Raw genomic sequence first — 17669 nt, 5'->3', positions numbered from 1 at the left:
CAGCAGTAATGAGGGACAGAACATGGCGCCAGATGTGATTCTAATTCTAATCAAGGACGGGAGGGTGGAGGTGATGGAGACGGGGGGTGTTAGGATAGAGAGCATATTGTTAAATACAATTAACCCTTTTTTCATATTTGGAGAGAACAAGGGCTGCAGGGTGGGGTTACAGGCTCAGCAGCGTGTTATCTGGCCCTCCTCCTTGTTGTGGAGACATGGAGGTCGGCTGCTGGTGATCAAAGAGGAAGCCGGAGCTGAGAGACCAGGCCGGCAGCAGAGCCTCTTCTCCACTGCGGCCTTACATCTCCAGGTCCGACAGGGGCGGGGTTGGGGCTGCCCTTCCTCTGGTGTCACCAGAGATGATAGCCTGCCCCCGGGCAAGGAGAGAGGAGGCAGCTCTGCTCCAAACTCTCGGGAGCTCATGAAAGGGAAGCTTTTTACTTTATTTTCCTAAGCCCACATTTCTCAGTTCAGTGGTGGCATTTATTGGCCCAAGACTCAGAAGACTCAGCGCATCGGTAGAAAAAAGGAGTGTCTCCCGTTTTGCTTGAAATTGAATCGCTTATCACATTATCCTGTGCAGTGCTGCAGGAGATGCCCTGGACTATTGTATGATTAGTTTGCTTTTAAGCTCCATAAGGCAGTCCTTTTTTTAAATGAACAGTGCCAAGGCTAATAAAGAACACAACTAGAACTCTCTTTAACTTCTGATGTGGCTTCTACAGTACTCCTCCTGAGGTCCACAAAGGGTTAAATGTTATTCCCGTGCTTTTACCCACAGATTTCCTTCCCTCGCCTCTGCTCTGTCCCAAAAAATTATAAGAACAGTCTTAAAAGTTTCTAAATTGATTAAACGAACGTGTCTGCAGACTACAACAGAGTGCAAAACGTGCACAAATGACTACTGAGAAAATATATAAATGTAATGACACTGTGAAGTTTTCTTCTGAAATTTGAAAGAAATCCTGCAGACCATGTGGATGCAGATCATTTTTATTTATTTTATAACCAAAAATGACAAAACTCTCAATAAGGATTGCTCAGTTTTGACTGATTTTAAACAAGTCCATTTATTAGTCTTTTTCTGGCCCTTTTATCTACATCTTCTCTTCTTCATCAGTTTGTTTCAAACCATTGTTTATTTCCCTGTGATGTCCTTTGTGATTTGTTTGTTTTTTAAATGTCAGACACACATAAAAGACACACCGTTTGCGTGTTTTTACACTTTTTTTGATGTAAGGTATGATGCGGGTTGCACCACTCAGCGTGATACGGCATTCCCCGGTGGAACTGATAAGCGCACTTTCCAACTTTTAAGCAACATGTAAAAAAAAAAACACGTGAAAGAAAAAGTTATATTATTCATTCCAAGTGGAGCTTTGTGCTTTTCCACATTTGTTGTTATATTAAACATTTTCTGAAGAGTCAAGGAATTATGAGCCAAAAGCCCAGACTTCAGACTGCTCTGTATGCTCAGTTTCAAGCTGATCTTTCTCCTCTTGCCCCACTGTGATGTCAGTGAGAGGGAATATTCAGATATTTCAGATACAACACTTAAGCCCCACCCACCTCTTAGGAATATGGTTATCCGGGGTGCGATCACAGGCTAATGACTCTTTAATTAAGTTAGCCAGTGAGCTTGCAGCATGCTTGGATTCACAGTCTGGTTTGAAACAGCAAAGATGGTGCCGTGAGAACATTCAGCTCAAGGTTTCAGGAGGCTTCATTTACCATTAGGTGGCGTCACAGTGGCTAGTTTTATAGTCTTCTATATAAGCTGTGGTTTTCATAGTTGATCAACTGAGGGGCTGTGCCAAGGCTCAATGTAAGGTGTATTCAAAGGTACTTTTGAATTTTGTATAATCCAAAGCTGGTGTAAAAATTTGGAGCAGAGGACAAAAATTTGCTGCTATATTTGCGCAGCTGCTGTCCTTTCTAGTGTCTCTTTTCACACTGCAGTAAGAATAGGATGGCAACCTCCAACTGACCAGGAAAAACAGTGGTTGGATAGTGATTGCATTACTTTTTTTTTTTTTTTTTTTTGCTGTCTCCATCAAATAAAGAAAAAAAGAAACATGCGTTGTTAAGGTTTACGTTAATAGATATTAGGTTTATCAAAAACAGTTAGCAGACTGACTCTGTCTTATCGCTATATTGACGCACCAAGTTGGTTTAAAGACCGCAATTGACTGCAAGAGGTTGCAGACCTGTTTCCTGTTGTTAAAGTGATGATTTTAGAGGTAAGAATTTTCAAGCTGATTGCAAACTTGCAATGATTTTGGTTGTACTGCAGTCTGTAGTGTTTTCCCCTGGTGTGACTGTAGCCTAAGTTAAAGTAACTCAAAGCCTCGTATTTAGCTTTTCATTAGATCCGACTGTGGTAGGTTTGCAGTATGGGGTGCCTTCTTGGCAGTCAGGTTTCTTTTTATCAGCCTGGGGATTTGTTGCTCGTTGTCGTGTTTGTCAAGTGCAAGTGGCTCCTCAGGTTGTAATGTTCCTGTCACTGATAGGTGGAGACCAGCACTGTTAGAGGTTAGCTGTGTTTGGTTGATCCTCCTCCTGCTTTAATATAATAATCCGTCAAAGAGCATCTCCACTAGTAATTACCTGCTTCCCCTCCCTTTCTCTCCCAGTGTCTTTGCTCTCAAGACTTCAAACAGGGGATTTTTCTCTTTGCATACAATATTTATATCCTTTATGTCAGTGGCTGGAAGGCATAAAACATTCATGGCACCTTTTCACACCTTAATTTCATGTGATATTCCTTTTGTTTTGTTTAGAATAGATTTCCAACATGAGTCCCAGTGTATTCTCGAGAGAGTATCGATTTGTTTTGTTGCTTCAGAATTCTCCAATTTAAACCGCAGAACATGGCAGCTACTTTACTGCCTTAGACATGTGATTGCATCGCCTGTTGGGATCACAACACTGTGTCTGTTGATGATTTTTTTAACATTTTTTCAGGAGGAGTTGATGATAGGGTTGGGTAGTATTAAAGTGTCGATTTTTCTGTAGTATTAATCCAAGACTGCATTATTGTAATGCGAGGAAGCACCTTGATGTCCAACATCAGAATAGTGCAAGAAAAAAAACAACATCTTTCTTCATTTGCTGTATATTGCAAGTACATTGTAACATTGATTTTGTCTATTTTGGTTTAGTCCGCATCAGCATGCTTTGGTGGTTCTTCGGTGATATGTAGAGCTTTGTTGTAGCTGTGTACTGCACTGGGGCCAGGGCCAAAAATGTGGAACAAGTTATAATGTTGGTTACTCTTATTGTTTTATTTATTTTGGCCTGTTAGCTTATGCTTACCTCAAATGTCGGACCAGTAAGTGATGTCCCACTTGACTTGACCGCATTCCAGTAGTACAAGTAACAAAAACAGGTTTTGTTTTGCTGACTAAGAAGGCAGAGCTATTTATCTTGGGTTTTTTTGCTCTTTAAAACACCTCTGCACCACATTCACTGATGGAGCCTGGTCAGTGTTCACAGACACTGCAGGAAGACTTGGAAGTTTTACTACAGTTTACGCTCACTGCTGCCATCTTGGATTAAGAAGTCAGGGATGGTGGTTGGTGTAACATTCTGAATGGAAAGAACAACTCTGGAGGAAAGTATTTCATCTGAAAATTCCATCTTAGAACTTGGGATTTCCAACTTCCCACTTCAAATGGAAGACAGAAAACCTATTTCTTGTGAAGAAAAAACAAGTGTTAAAAACAATGAAAACTGTTCCCTGTAGCCATTGTCTGTACATTGTAGTTCTTGTTCTTGATTCCACACATCGTATTAACAGCATCAGGCAGTGTACTGTTGGCTCTTTGGTTGGTGAGCTCCCTAGCAGGGTTGTACTAATCGAGATCGATGATGATCAGAGTGACTGGGGACAACTTCCCGGGCAAAATCTTCCCAGTAATACATTAATGCAGTGATATAACAATTGTAGCCCATGACCTGTAGTTTGCATGGAAGACACCGACTTGTCTACAAACACTTTCTAAGTACTGGCAGTGTCTTTTTCCTTATTGACTGATGGAAGCCAGATAGTCATGGATGGATTTCTATGCCTCTGTGATTATTAACCCTGAATTGTCAAACAAGTTAATATTAGTGGTAACATGTCTGCAAAACCTCTAAAATATATTTTTGAGGGAGCCAACTGCCCAAATGCCACAGGCCTAGAAACATTTTTTTTTCATTTGACTAAGTCTCTTTATGTTCTTTTGAACAGTTTGTTACATTTTTTTTTGGTATAGTTTTTCTCTGTGTGTGTTTTTGTTTTTTATTCAAATCCAGCGTGAGCTGCTGTGTTTGCCTGGTAATCACTGCAAACCAAATGTACTTCCTCTACCACTTCTCCTGCCAGCTTATAGAAGGGCACTATGAAGAGTGAAGTAAAGACAATTAAGCCACTTTATACATAAAAACAAGCTGAACAACAAGCAAAACTATAAAGCTAAAAAATAAAAAGGAAGGCAAGTGTGACTTAATACTGTTTGATCTGTTCAGCTGATATCTACCCGCTTACATTCATTAATTATGGTAGGCTAAATTATGCATCATTCTAGGTGAACAAAGCTTTCCTGCAGGTGTGTTCTTTCTCTTGGTGTCCATTTGTGTGCTCCACTGTCACCAGCTCTAGTGAGAAAGCTGTTTTGAGCCACACGTTGTGCATTATGTCGCATGGATAACGCTACCTTAATGGATGCATTTTAATTACTCCCCCAGCCCCATCCCAGTGCTGATTTTATTGGTGATCACAGAGGGAGACAACAGGACAATTGGACTATGGAACAGATTATCCAACACTACTGCATGCCAAGTATGCCTAGGGTTTGTGTAGGTCCTATTCTCATAATCCCTCTTTCTCCATGTATGACAGTGAATCAAACTTCAAATATTCATAATTGAATTCACTCCTTTGATTGGCCAGCCCCATCTGACAAATCTTCCTTCTCTTTTCTTCTATATTTACTTTATTTACATATCATTCAGACAGGAAGCAGATAGTCCCTGAGCTGTGAAATAAACATGGCTGTCTATAGAGTTTGGGCCCAGAAATACATCACAATAAACACTTTGGCACAGCAACAATCCAGAGCTGCATCTGACTCCCTTACACCCCCATGAGGCTCTCCTCTCTTCTGTTTCTAAAGTCTTATAAACTGAGCCGCATCCCCCCCAAACTTGTCAGTGCTAATGAAGTCAGTATGCAAGGTTGTCTTCTGCTTTCTCCGAGCTGATGGAGTGAACACGGCTGTCTAACTACCCCCCACGCACTCCCTGGGGAAGCTGGAGGGGGGGAGAACGCAAGCAGGGAGGGCAGTGACCCGAGACCAGCCGTGAGGCTGTGTGAGGAGGATAGAGGGGGGAGGTTGCATGTCCATCATTAGAGTCACTATTTGTTCGAGGCTTTGAGAGCACCGAAGTGGAACTAATACTGAACAGCAGAACGGACACGGAGAGGGAGGGCCACTTTTTACTGCTACATTAATTAAGCTCATTCTCAACATGTTCCCCATCTCCTCTTGTTCTGCGGTAATTAAGTGGAGGGGCTGCATTGAGTGTGTGGTTGGTTTAACCTTTTCTGACGGTTAGCGCAACATCTCCCGCCTTCAGAGGTCAGAAGTGACTGGAACATTACATTTGATCTAAAGAGCTGTGCTTTTTTTTTTTTTTACCTTGACTATTTCATGTTCAGAACTAAGTGATATATTAATATTGTCTCTGAATTTGCCCATGACTTGATTTTGTAAATCGGGTTTTGCTTGCTTAGCATAGATAGGAGAACAGTCGCACTCCGAGGGGTTTTGGCGAGTCTGAACAATAACTTATGTAATTTGTCAAACACTTAACACGATCTTCCAAAAAATTCAGCTTTGCTCTCGTAGGTCCGCAGAATATTTTCCCTAAACTTTCAGGAATCATCAAGACGTTTCTGGGTAAACATGAGAGGAGCCTTTTAATCTTTTTGGTCAGCAGTGGTTTTCACCTATGAACTCTCCCATGGAAGCCATTTTTGACCAGTCTCTTCCTTATTGTTAAATCATGAACACTGACTTTAGCCGAGGCAAGAGAGGGCTGCAGTTCGGGTTTGATCTGGGGTTTTGTGACCTCCTGGATGAGTCTTTGTCTTTCATGGTAGACTGGGCACTCCTGGGAAGGTTTACCAAGTCTTCTCTATTTGTGGAAAATGACTTTCACTGGAGTAACTCTTAGAAATGGCTTTGTAACCCTTTCCAGAGTGATACATGTCAATGACTTTGGGGTGGCTGTAGCTTAGGTGGCAGAGCAGGTCAGCCACTAATCAGAAGGTCGGTGGTTCGATCCCAGGCTGCCTCCTGGCTGCATGCCAAATATCCTTGGGCAAGATACTAACCCCGTGTTTGCCTACTGGTGGTGGTCAGAGGGCCCGGTGGCGCCAGTGTCCGGCAGCCTCGCCTCTGTCAGTGCGCCCCAGGGCAGCTGTGGCTACAATGTAGCTTGCCATCGCCAGTGTGTGAATGTGTGTGTGAATGGGTGAATGACTGAATGTAGTGTGAAGCGCTTTGGGGTCCTTAGGGACTAGAAAAGCGCTATACAAATGCAGGCCATTTACCATTTTTCTCAGTTGTTCTTGAGTTTCTTCAGATTGTGACTTAACACATTGCTTTTCTTGTGCCTACTTTACTTTTTCAGACAGATTCTCTTTAAGTGATTTCTTGATTCAGCAGGTCTGGCAGTAATCAGGCCTGGGTGTGGCTAGTGAAACATACATAGGGCCAGTTAGGTTTGGCTAGCTCAGGGGTGGGCAATCTCAGTCCACGAGGGCCAGTGTCCCTGCAGGTTTTAGATGTGTCCTCGAACCAACACAGCTGATTTAAATGGCTAAATTAGCTCTTCCACATGTCCTGAAGTTCTCCAGAGGCCTGGTAACGAACTAATCATGTGATTCAGGTGTGTTGACCCAAGGTGAGATCTAAAACCTGCAGGGACACCGGCCCTCGTGGACTGAGACTGCCCACCCCTGAGCTAGCTGTTTTCCCTTAATAAATTAAATTATCATTTAAAGGACACTTTTGTATTTATTTTGCTATTCTTTGACTGGTATAAAAACCTCGAATTTCTTAATACGTTCCCATGTAAGCAAAATAGTCCAGTATTTTGCCTACCCACCCATCATAATTACTATAAACATTAAATGACTATGTCGTAATGAAATGGAATTTCTTAGCTTGGGTTTTAAATTGTACCAGATGATGAAATACTGTTCTCCTAAAATTTAGACTTAAATTTAGAGCCCAGCTACAAGATGATATCCCTAAAAACTGATTGCTGAACAGTAAAAAAAAAGTCTTTGGTGGTCTTTGGTGGTCTCGGGAGTCTGGCCCATGTATTCTGCTTTGCCTGTGCAGTTTGTAATCCAAACCTTGGTGTGGCTTCACTCTGTAATAATTTAGGGAGTGTCAATTCACACACAACTCTGGGTTTTGCATACGCTACATCAATAAGCTATACAAAGCTATACAAAGCTGAGGACATAAGATTTCAGCTATTATGTCTAATATTATGTATACTAATACAAGTTTGTGATGCCAGTTAATGCTGGTTTTGCTGTTATATAAAAAATAGTTAATTAATTTATTTATTTTGCCTTTTTCAGTGTTTTGTTTTGGGGTTTGTTTTTTTTAGCTTTTTGTGCTTCTTGTGAATGTATGAATAATTAACCTCTTTAAAATTTGCTAAAATAAAATAAAAGGAAAGAAAAGATTTTAAAATATCTCAACCAGTAGGCACCTGCAGCCAGTCGTGAGGGGCCAGAAGACACCGTTTCTTTCAGGAATGACTGGTTTCTTTGTTTTATAGATTTTGACTATGGATGTCTTATCATCTACCAGTAATTTGCAGCGCTGAAGACTGGGTTCCTTTGATACTTGAATGGATTTTTCAGCTATAAATTATACATGCTATACAATTCTAATTCAGAACTGATTGCTATATTTACACAAAGGATCTGAGTACATTCCAGTTTAATGAGATCCATGTGATATGGCTTTTGGTGTGATTGATGGGTAGTTGCTTCTTTTTCTTTCTTCCTTTCTTGCCTTAAAATGCTGTATTTTCTTACTTAGTTTCAGATCACAGCGATAAGTGAACAAAAAGCTCTCCTGGCTCCGCACGAGCATGTTTCTGCAGATCATAAGTGAAACATCCTGTTCAGCAGGCCTGCAAGACATCACGTAGTGTTCATCACTGCAACGGATGACGGGTGTCTGTCTCCATCAGCGCTGGCACCGTGAAGTGACAGCTCTCTGTAACGGTGACAAGTCAGGTTCCAGCAGATACAGATTGCCTTCAGGTGGCTTCATTTTCAAAATCTCACCAAGAATGTGAAGCACTTAACTTTCCTTTTGATGGCTGAAGGGCTCTCGGCGCCTTTCCTTTCTCAGATTTCAGCGGGAAAAGAATGTGAGGGGGTGGGGGGGGGATGGCTCATTTGAGAGTTTGCTTTAATATCTGTCTTTCAGAGATCAGAGGGTGTCATATTCGTACACCTCATATTTCCTAGCATCTATCACAGGCTATGTAAAATTCCCTTAAAAGTGCATTATGCAATATAATAGCAGGTTTGGGTGACATTTAGCTGCCGAGGGGAGGAAGGCTAGTTACAGACCTATTGCCTTTTACAAAAAGAATTTCATCACACAGCCAACCTTTTGGGAATTTCTCTGGTTTGTCTTGCGATTGCAGTTGATGACACAAATTAGACATGAACTTTATGCCTTTCCCAAAGACAAATATGTGTCTTCAACAAGCTTTTGGGGAGGATTTTTGTAATAGCTCCAGTGACTTGCAGTTGAAATACTATTTGACTAGTTGATCTAGATAATTTCTGTGTGCCTGCATGGGAGTGGGAAATGATTTCAGCGCCTGGTTATACTGAATTTTAAGTAGGTATTTTTGTTTTTTGTGTGTGTTTTTTTTTTAAGAAAATACCGGTAATAACTATGTGCAAAACCATTAGAATGAATATTTATGCAGCTTGTTATGAAATATTCATTAAGTTGATACCAAAAAAGAACAGCAAGTGAGAATGGGGAGGGAGATTGTGTTTACTTGTGTGTATTTGTGTGTAAAATGGGGGCAGCAGGGCCCTCATCACCTATTGCACAGGAGTACTGACAAAACCCCCGGATTGAATATCCGACATCTCTTAACACAAGCGGCAGCAGCATCTTCCCTCTTGTTTTTTCTTTTTTCCCCCTCGTCTATCTCTCCCTCTTTCTCCTTCCCTCTACCTGAGGTGATACGAGTCCCTCCGTTCATCCGATCCCCGCAGCTCCCTCTCCTTCTCCACCTTTCATTCCCTCACTTCCCCTTCGTTCCATCTACCCAAATTACGAAATTAATGAGGGATAGGTTCTTTACCAACTGCCCCCGCAATGTTTACCACTGATGAAATTATAATGTAGGCCCTGCTGTATTATTTATAAGCCAATTAGGGGAAGTGTTACTTGATTTGATGGGGAGCCGACACACAGAGTACATTTAACTAATGGAGACCAAGAGAGTAAAGGGAAGGAGGGGAGGGAGGACAGCTGAGGCGGACTATTCCGTACGATGCTCTAGGATTACGTGGCTAATTGCCCTGCTTTATCTGTCTGTCACGGATAGCCATGCATATTTTAGCGTTCCCAAAGACTTTGATTGTTTGCACTCGTGTTGGGGCTGTAACAAGTAGAGCAGAGGCCAGAGTGGAGTGTAGTTAAAAACTGGCAGCAGGGGAGGCAGAGACAGGGGGGCGATGGAAAAGAAGTGGGGGGGGGGTGCGCGACCGTGCACAAAACTCGCACACTGTGACAGGTGGAGGAAGAGTTTTGACAAGAAGCAAAGGGCTGTTGAGGTGGGAAAATCTAACAGGGGGGGAAAAAAAGTCTAAACCGTTTGTTGAGAGGCTGCAATTAGACGGCAGCACAAACAGTAAGTAATTTCACTTATTGTAGCCCGAAGGCAAGCGCGACTTGTTGACTTCCTCTGCATGTTATTAAAAAATTATTTCAAATTGTGCTTCCGGATTTGTGGCTCATTTGCACAGTTTGTCAAAGCAGTGACATCTAAAGAGAGAACATGGGACCAACCCCCCCCCCAAAAACATCAGATTGCACAGGCAGCTGGAGACTGGAGGCTAAAATCAAAAAAACAAATTTACAAATATGGTGGTTGAACAAATTGATTAGTTGATTAAACGATTAGTGAAGGAAAAATGAAAAAAAGGCACAGCTCAAATGTTAAAGTCTCGGCAGGCTGGATTAATGATATCTAATCCACATGGAAATATTAAAACAACAGGCTGTAAATATACTGCAAAACAACAGCTATGACTGATCCTTGAGCTGTCTGTTCACTGTTGGTTGCATCTAGCAGAGTAATTTGTTGATTTTTTTTTACAATTTTAAATTTATTTGCACCCTACTGGGCACGCCAGAGGCCAAGACTCCTGGTAATGCACTTGACTTGCATCCTGGAGGAACCTGCAGCAACCCCTGCAGCGGCGCTTCGAGGACCAACTCTGACTGATGAGCTTATTGAAAGTTGATCAGACACTTATGCTAAGAAGGGGAAACTGGAGCAAAGGCATCCTTAATTATCTGATGAGGGGAAGCTTATCTGAACGGCTTCTTTTTCTCTCCTCTTTTATCCTAACGGATCACATAGCAGATCTTTACATAACAAAAGAGTTACCTGGCTGGCCCAGTTCACTGAAAACTCCACCCTGGTCCAGAGATGCTCTGCGTGTCTGCATGCGTGAGTCCAAGTTCTGGTCCAAGGGTGATCCACAATAAGTCCTGGCTTTACGTTACATAAGGCGAAACACTCTGGAGTTGTTCTTTTCCTGAGATATTGTGCAACAACGATTTCAGGCTTGAGCATATTGGAACATTTATGGGTCTTCTCCCTGCAATGAGCGTGTAATTAATTCACGATTAAAAGTATTAGTGCAGGCTTTGTGTGGTGATTTATTTAAAGGCTGGTACTAATGCTGGCTCCGTTTCCTCCTTTAGGAAATGGGTAATAAGAGCCGATGCCAGGCCTTCTTTTTGCATCCCTCTACACACACACACACACACATCCTGTATTAGTGTGTCTCGTCGATTAAAAGCCCACACATAGGCACAGGAGTGCTGTCACCACCACCATCACAGTCACCATGTTAACTTATTCATCCCTGTTAAAGCCCATGTAACTGGATAGCTGTTAATTAATATAGCTGTCGGGTAAATGGTTGCCGCCGGACCATTGCCACCATCCATCAGTAACATAATCTCGAGGTTGTTTTCATGCCAGGCCTCGGGCTCAATTAAGATAATGCTATGCAAACGAGGTCTCTCGCCATTAGCCTCATCACTGAGGGGCCGTTAATGGCATAATTGGGGCACTCCAAAGAACAATTAACGTAGCACCTCTTCACCACCTATGAGATTAGCAATAATCTGCGAGCATGACTGAGGAGTCACGAGTTGTGACGGCCGAGCGTGGAGTCGTGGCTGCAGACTGACCCAGGAGGTCCAACAGGAGCAGGTGGAGAATGCAGAAATGAGAGTTGCAGCCAGCACTGCAGGCCTGTGACTGATGAGCTGTAATTAGCATAAAGTGCTGAAATCACACAGAGATATATTTGTTTTTATAACAGTAAATGATTGAAACTAAAAACAAACTTTTATGCTTAGGTTTTTTTTGCTGTCTAATAAAATCTGTGTCATACCGTGTGTGCATGTGTGTCTAAACAAAGACGTATCAGTAATTGAGCTCATCTGTCTGCAGGGGAGAGAAGTGGGGGGTGTGGCTAGTCAGAATATGGTTAAACTAACAAGAACTAGTTAGAACTAAGTCAATTTTCAACCACATTGTGTTTCTGTGGCTTATGACACTCTCTGATCTCACTGCCACTCTGTTGCCTCTTTTTAAATTAAGGTATTGACCTTATAAAAGTACTTTTGGGATTTGAGTCTCTACTGCATTGGTAGAGGATCATGTCTCTTCATCGTGCTTCAGTGCTGTGTCTGAATAAAAAAAAAAGTCTAATTGTCATTCTACACCCTTCAGTCTTTTAATAGCACAATTTATTTATAGCACATCTTTAGCTAGGCGTTTAAAAAGTCTAAATAGTTAATATCTCGTGATGAGGATTAACTAAACCTGGCTGTGTGAAATATCGCTCAATTCAAGAGTCATAAGTTAATGTGTTAAAATGTCAAAGTGCTATCTTTTCATTTTCCCACTGAGTCTGTTTAGAAACAATGTAAAGGAATAAGAATCAGTGCTGTAGCTAGTAATTCATTTAAGTGTTGCAACTCATATATATGCTCATTTATTTCTTGAATGAAGCACTGCTTTTCTAAACGCATCAGCAAGCAAGTGCCAAAGAATGGACTACATCAAGGATCCCACGTGGTTTAATAAGGGGACATATAAACATGAACAAGTGAGCGAATGATGCTGTAGTTACGACAAGATGATGTCACAATGCCAAGTCAGACATGTTGGCATTTGTCATATATTATCAGTAAACATCAGTGTTGGAATTGTTACTATTATTACAAAAACAAAAGCAAAACATGAGATATTATTATGCTTATTAGTCCCCGAAGAAAATATCTTGTTATACAAGTTGTTACATTACTTTAACGCCATTTACCAGTTTAACAATATCAACCTAAGAAGGAAGACATGAAGTTTTTTCTTTGAGTGTTTAAGGGTTAACGCTTAACTGGCAACAAAGTTAAACTCCAGGACAAAGAGCACTAAAGAGGAAAATATTGTGGCCAAAGCAATTACACTTTAAGAATAGATACAGGTAGAAACTGAGGCTGTGCCTGTGATCGTTGGGTCCTCAGGTGGCAATGCATTAAAAACAGGCATGATTCTGTCATGGAAATCACTGCATGTGTTCAGGAACACTTCCAAAAATCACTGTGAACACAGTTCACCATGCTGGTTTAAACTCTATCATACAAAGAAGAAGCCACGTGATTCATGGGCCAAAGCTCATTGTAAACTAAGGCAAAGTGGGTATTTCTTTTCCAAATGTCCAGCAACTGGTCTCCAAAGTTTTCATTTCCAAACTGCTGTGAAACGGAAAAAAAAAAAGGTAAACATGCTCTGTTCTGAAACATGTTGCTTCAGAATGAGCTGATAATTTTCCCAAAATGTTACATTTTCCCAGTTGAAACACTAAATAGGTATTCTATCTTCTACTGTGAATAAAACTGGGCTTTATGAGATTCGAGATCATTGCATTCTGTTTTTATTTACATTTTATACAATATCCCAACTTTTTTTGGGACTAGGGTTGAAAATGTTTGGGTTAAAACTGAACAACAATTGTTTGAAATATGTTTTAGATGTCTAAATTGTGTAGTAAATTAATTGCTGTCTTTTAAAATAAATTTGGCTAATGTTTAATTACGTCTAGTTACATTTTGACCTCAAAGTCTGCAAATTGTAAAGAGATTACTGAGGGGCTGGATGTAAAATGCAAGGGGTTTTGAATAGGGGTGATGGGGTAGAGGTGGTAGTGCTTTGACACTGGTTCTGGAGGGGGGTGGAGACAGGAGGCTGGTGCTGGCAGAAAATCGTAGTTGTGGTGAAGGTCAGAGAGGGAGGAGGGGGTCTGTTTTTCAGGATAGCGGTGACATGGCAAAGAATGCAGGGACTATTATTTGTACTACTCACTTTGGTTGTTGTTCTGGAAACATTGTCAAACTCCTTCAAAACTTTGCACCAAAATTGAGCATCTGAATACATTTCAGGTGGGAGATTGACAATAAAAATTACCGTTCGAGTTGTTGAAGGTGAAAAAAGTTTGGAGACACCCCTGCAGCGCTATTTGATTAATTTTTGACTGGTGGAATTCAAGTTTTCTTCAGACTTCAATTAATTCACAAATAAATATATTCATAAATCTTTTCTGCTTTGGAACGGTCCCTGTTTTTTCCTCATTGTTTATCGTTTCCTCTTCAATTCAGCAAGCAACAAAACTACGCCCTATTGAATTTATGCACAATTGACCAAGAATCCAACAGCTGCAGATTGTTTCTTTATTTTCTATAAAATACAGCACTGACGTTCTGCTTTGCTTGACATCAGACAGAAATGTCTAGATGGAAATGGAGCAGCTGGAATGGGATGCCAACCAATTTTTGTTTAGGTGGAGACTCAATTTTGCCCACCTGATTAAAAATCAGTAATCTTGGTGAAGTGGATGGATTTATAGCAGGGATTCAAACTTAAGGCTCGGAGGCATTCATTCTGAACTTCTAACTCCATTTCCATTTTCATTGCCTTTTTCCAGCTTTTCCTGTCATTCATAGTGCACTAAAGTAACTAAGTAATGGATAAACATTCACTGGTTTTCATAATTTACTATAGAAATTCTATAGAAATATATAGAAATTTCATTTATAGTGGGTCCACAGTGAAAAGTTTTTTTTTTCTGTGAGTTAACAAAAACCTAGCCAGCAGAATTGTCTTTCTGTAATTTTACACATTTATTCCTTATAGTTTAAGCACAAAGAGTCATACTGACAGATTTATTTCATTCAATAGACCACAATTGTTCCATTATTTAGAAAATAATAATAGTGTAGTTAACCTTCTTTCCTCTGAAAGAGTCCACTTAAGGGCAAAGTGGGCTGTACGTGGCCCATGATGTGAAATAAGCTTGACAACCCTGATCAAAAGGATTGGACCCAATAAATGTTTCATCTGTTGTTGTCAGCACATGTATCTGAATTTCAAGCCTAATTTTATGTATGTTTTTTGGGCAAAAAGTCAGATATTTGCTCATTTTGTGCACTTAAGCAACAGAGGAGGAGGGTTTCTTTTCCTCGTTAAGTACTGGTGTTTCAGCTGTCAGTCACTCAACGCCCATGTGTAACAGCCTTTACCTCCAGAATTTTGTACCCTTAAAATGACTGCAATTCACCATTTTAAGGTGCCATGAGACTTAATTTATCAAATATTTTTTTTAAAAAAATTAAGATTAAGTACAAGATTATGAATACAGCAAACAACAGCCAAACTTTCTTATCCCTCAGACTGCGAACCTGCCACCAAAATGTGTAAATTTCCAGGACACTTTCTGTGAGCTCAGTCACATTCCCACACATTTTCTTTCACAGCAGGTTTGTTATTGATTTGCAGGTTTTTTCTCTCTTCAGCGGGAGAGACAAAAGCCACATCTCTGCAATACCGAGGCCCTTCCCATCTGTTGTCTGCTCACACCTCCACTTTGCTACATGACTCTCTCTCTCAAACACACACACACACACACACACACACACACACACACACACACACACACACACGCACGCTAACACCATAGGCGGGCTTCAACTCTAGCACTAGCTATAATGATTCCTCTGACACACATTGGGGCACATCATTCCACAGCACAGCACAGCTTTGCAGCTCAAGGCCCCTAAACCTCCCTCACACCTCTCACTAGCAAGATGTTTTGTGTTTGCGTGTGTGTGTGTGTTTGTGTGTGTGTGCGTGTGTGTTTATGGCCATGGGGCTGAGCAGTGAGCGGCTCCTTGGGAATTTTAAGAGTCAAGCCCCCCTAAATCTTCTTGTTTCAACTTTAGAAAATCAATAGGATAAATATCCTGTTTGCCCCTCTTGTCCTTAGCTGCCCACCTCCAGCTTGCTCTGGTTACTGGAGCGGAGAATCTCGCTCTCACCTCAGGCTATGTTTAAAATAATCCTTGGTTTTTGAGCTCTGAATGACCAAGGATCTCAGGTGCAGCTTTTTTTTCTTAACGGTGAACAAGAGGGAGCATCGTGTTAACATATGCTATCAGAGAGCGCCACTGGCTAAGTCCTCCAATCGACCTGCTCCGTATGTGATTAGGTTAGTGAAGCTGAGCCCGGCCCAGACACAGATCGAAGAGGGTACACTCTCAATATGGATGTGATCCGCGCCTGCCGTGGCCACATCCAGCTGCTTCTATTGATTTTATTCTTTCTTTTTTTTTTTGTCCTCAATTATATAATAGAAGCTCTGTTCTGGATTTAAACTTAAATCACATAGTTTGGTGAGCGAGTGTGTCTCTCTTTCATAAAAAAAGGCATTTTCACTCATATGAAATGGGAATTTTATTGACTGCATTTGGCAGCCCCTCTGGAGGCATTTGCGTGGCTACAGTGTGAATGTGCGGCACAAAAGTGTATGTCTGCTTTTTTTAAGTGTTCCAGGTGATTGAACTAAAGACAAGGAGGCACTGACACAAAACTTTGAGTGTGCAGTTCAGCAGGCCACAACTCAAGCTCTCAGAAATCTGTTTTGAAAAGCCCCTGGATTAGTTCTCCCAGTACACAGCTGACTCTTCTAATTGGAAGACATCCACTTTTTTAGCCATTTGATCCATCGGCAACTTTGCTGGCATACATCCATAAATTCTCTATCCTCCCAGGCATGTCAATATTGACAGGAGAATGCAGGAGTGAGTGAAAACAGAACAAGACACTTACTGCTGTTTCACAGACAAAGACTATTAAACTCAAACACCTTTGTAAAGGTCAGTCCCGTCCAAGAATCATGTTAATACATACAAGGATCTACTGATAGGGGAAGGTGATTTATATTCCAGTTCAACTAAAATCAGTTAAAGGAATTCTTGTGGTCAAAATATGCTGAAATGACCAGATTAGTGTGGCATTGATTTGGTCTACCTTGGAAAAGCATGAACATTGCCAAATCTTTGGAGTGTATTTTAGTATAATCGAAAGCAGAACAAGGAAAAACAGTAACATATAAAGTGCTTGCTCATAGAGGATCATCTGGTTCTTTACCTTAATTTTCCTTAATATAGAGCGCCTTGAGCCAACTGTTGTGATTTGGTGCTATATAAATAAAACTGAATTGAACTGAACCTCAGGATGAATAGCTCCAAGCAGCTCTGCTCTGGTCAGGTCTATCTTTAAACTTGGATCACAACACATCTATGGATTTTTGTTTTAGTGACTAACAATTTATGCTAATGAGCAAATACTTGAGTTCAGGTTAATACTGCACCTGCTTAGCATGGGCATGTGTTCTGTGTAAGCATAAACTCAATAGGTTGATTCACCAGTGGGCCTACATACAGCCCCATGGTGCCACTGGCATAGCAGTAAGGCATGTTTGCATGTTTGGTAAAACCCTGCAGGTAATTCTGCTCATGATAAGGAAAAATCATCAAAGTCAATAAATCATCTATTCTTCTAGCCACATTATAGTGTTCCAGTGCAATGCATTTCATTGCTGTAACACCTCATCATCAATTTCATAAAGACTCCTTTCATCGCTGAGTGGCTTGACTGTCACTGTAACCCAAAGTATTTCATGCCCTATAGACCTGGTAAACCGACCCATCGTGCTCCACTCATGGAGCACAAACATCAACCTAATTTCAGGAGACATGTCCTTCCTGCAAATGAGAGTACCGTCATTATCACCAAGTGCCATCAGACACCTGGAGGAGGACGATGCAGAGGCAGTGGGTGAGAATGGCAGAAGAGTTCGGCTTGGTGGGAGGGAGGGTAACCTAAGCCTCAGATGCTAATCTTGCTACGCTTGAGCATTTTGGGGGATAATTGTAGCCTTGGCTGAGCTCAGGTGATGATGCTAGTGATGTACTGGAGTT

Source organism: Maylandia zebra, linkage group LG7 (genome assembly GCF_041146795.1).
Source record: "Maylandia zebra isolate NMK-2024a linkage group LG7, Mzebra_GT3a, whole genome shotgun sequence".
Lineage (NCBI taxonomy): Eukaryota > Metazoa > Chordata > Actinopteri > Cichliformes > Cichlidae > Maylandia > Maylandia zebra.
Note: the sequence above shows the minus strand (reverse complement) of the source record.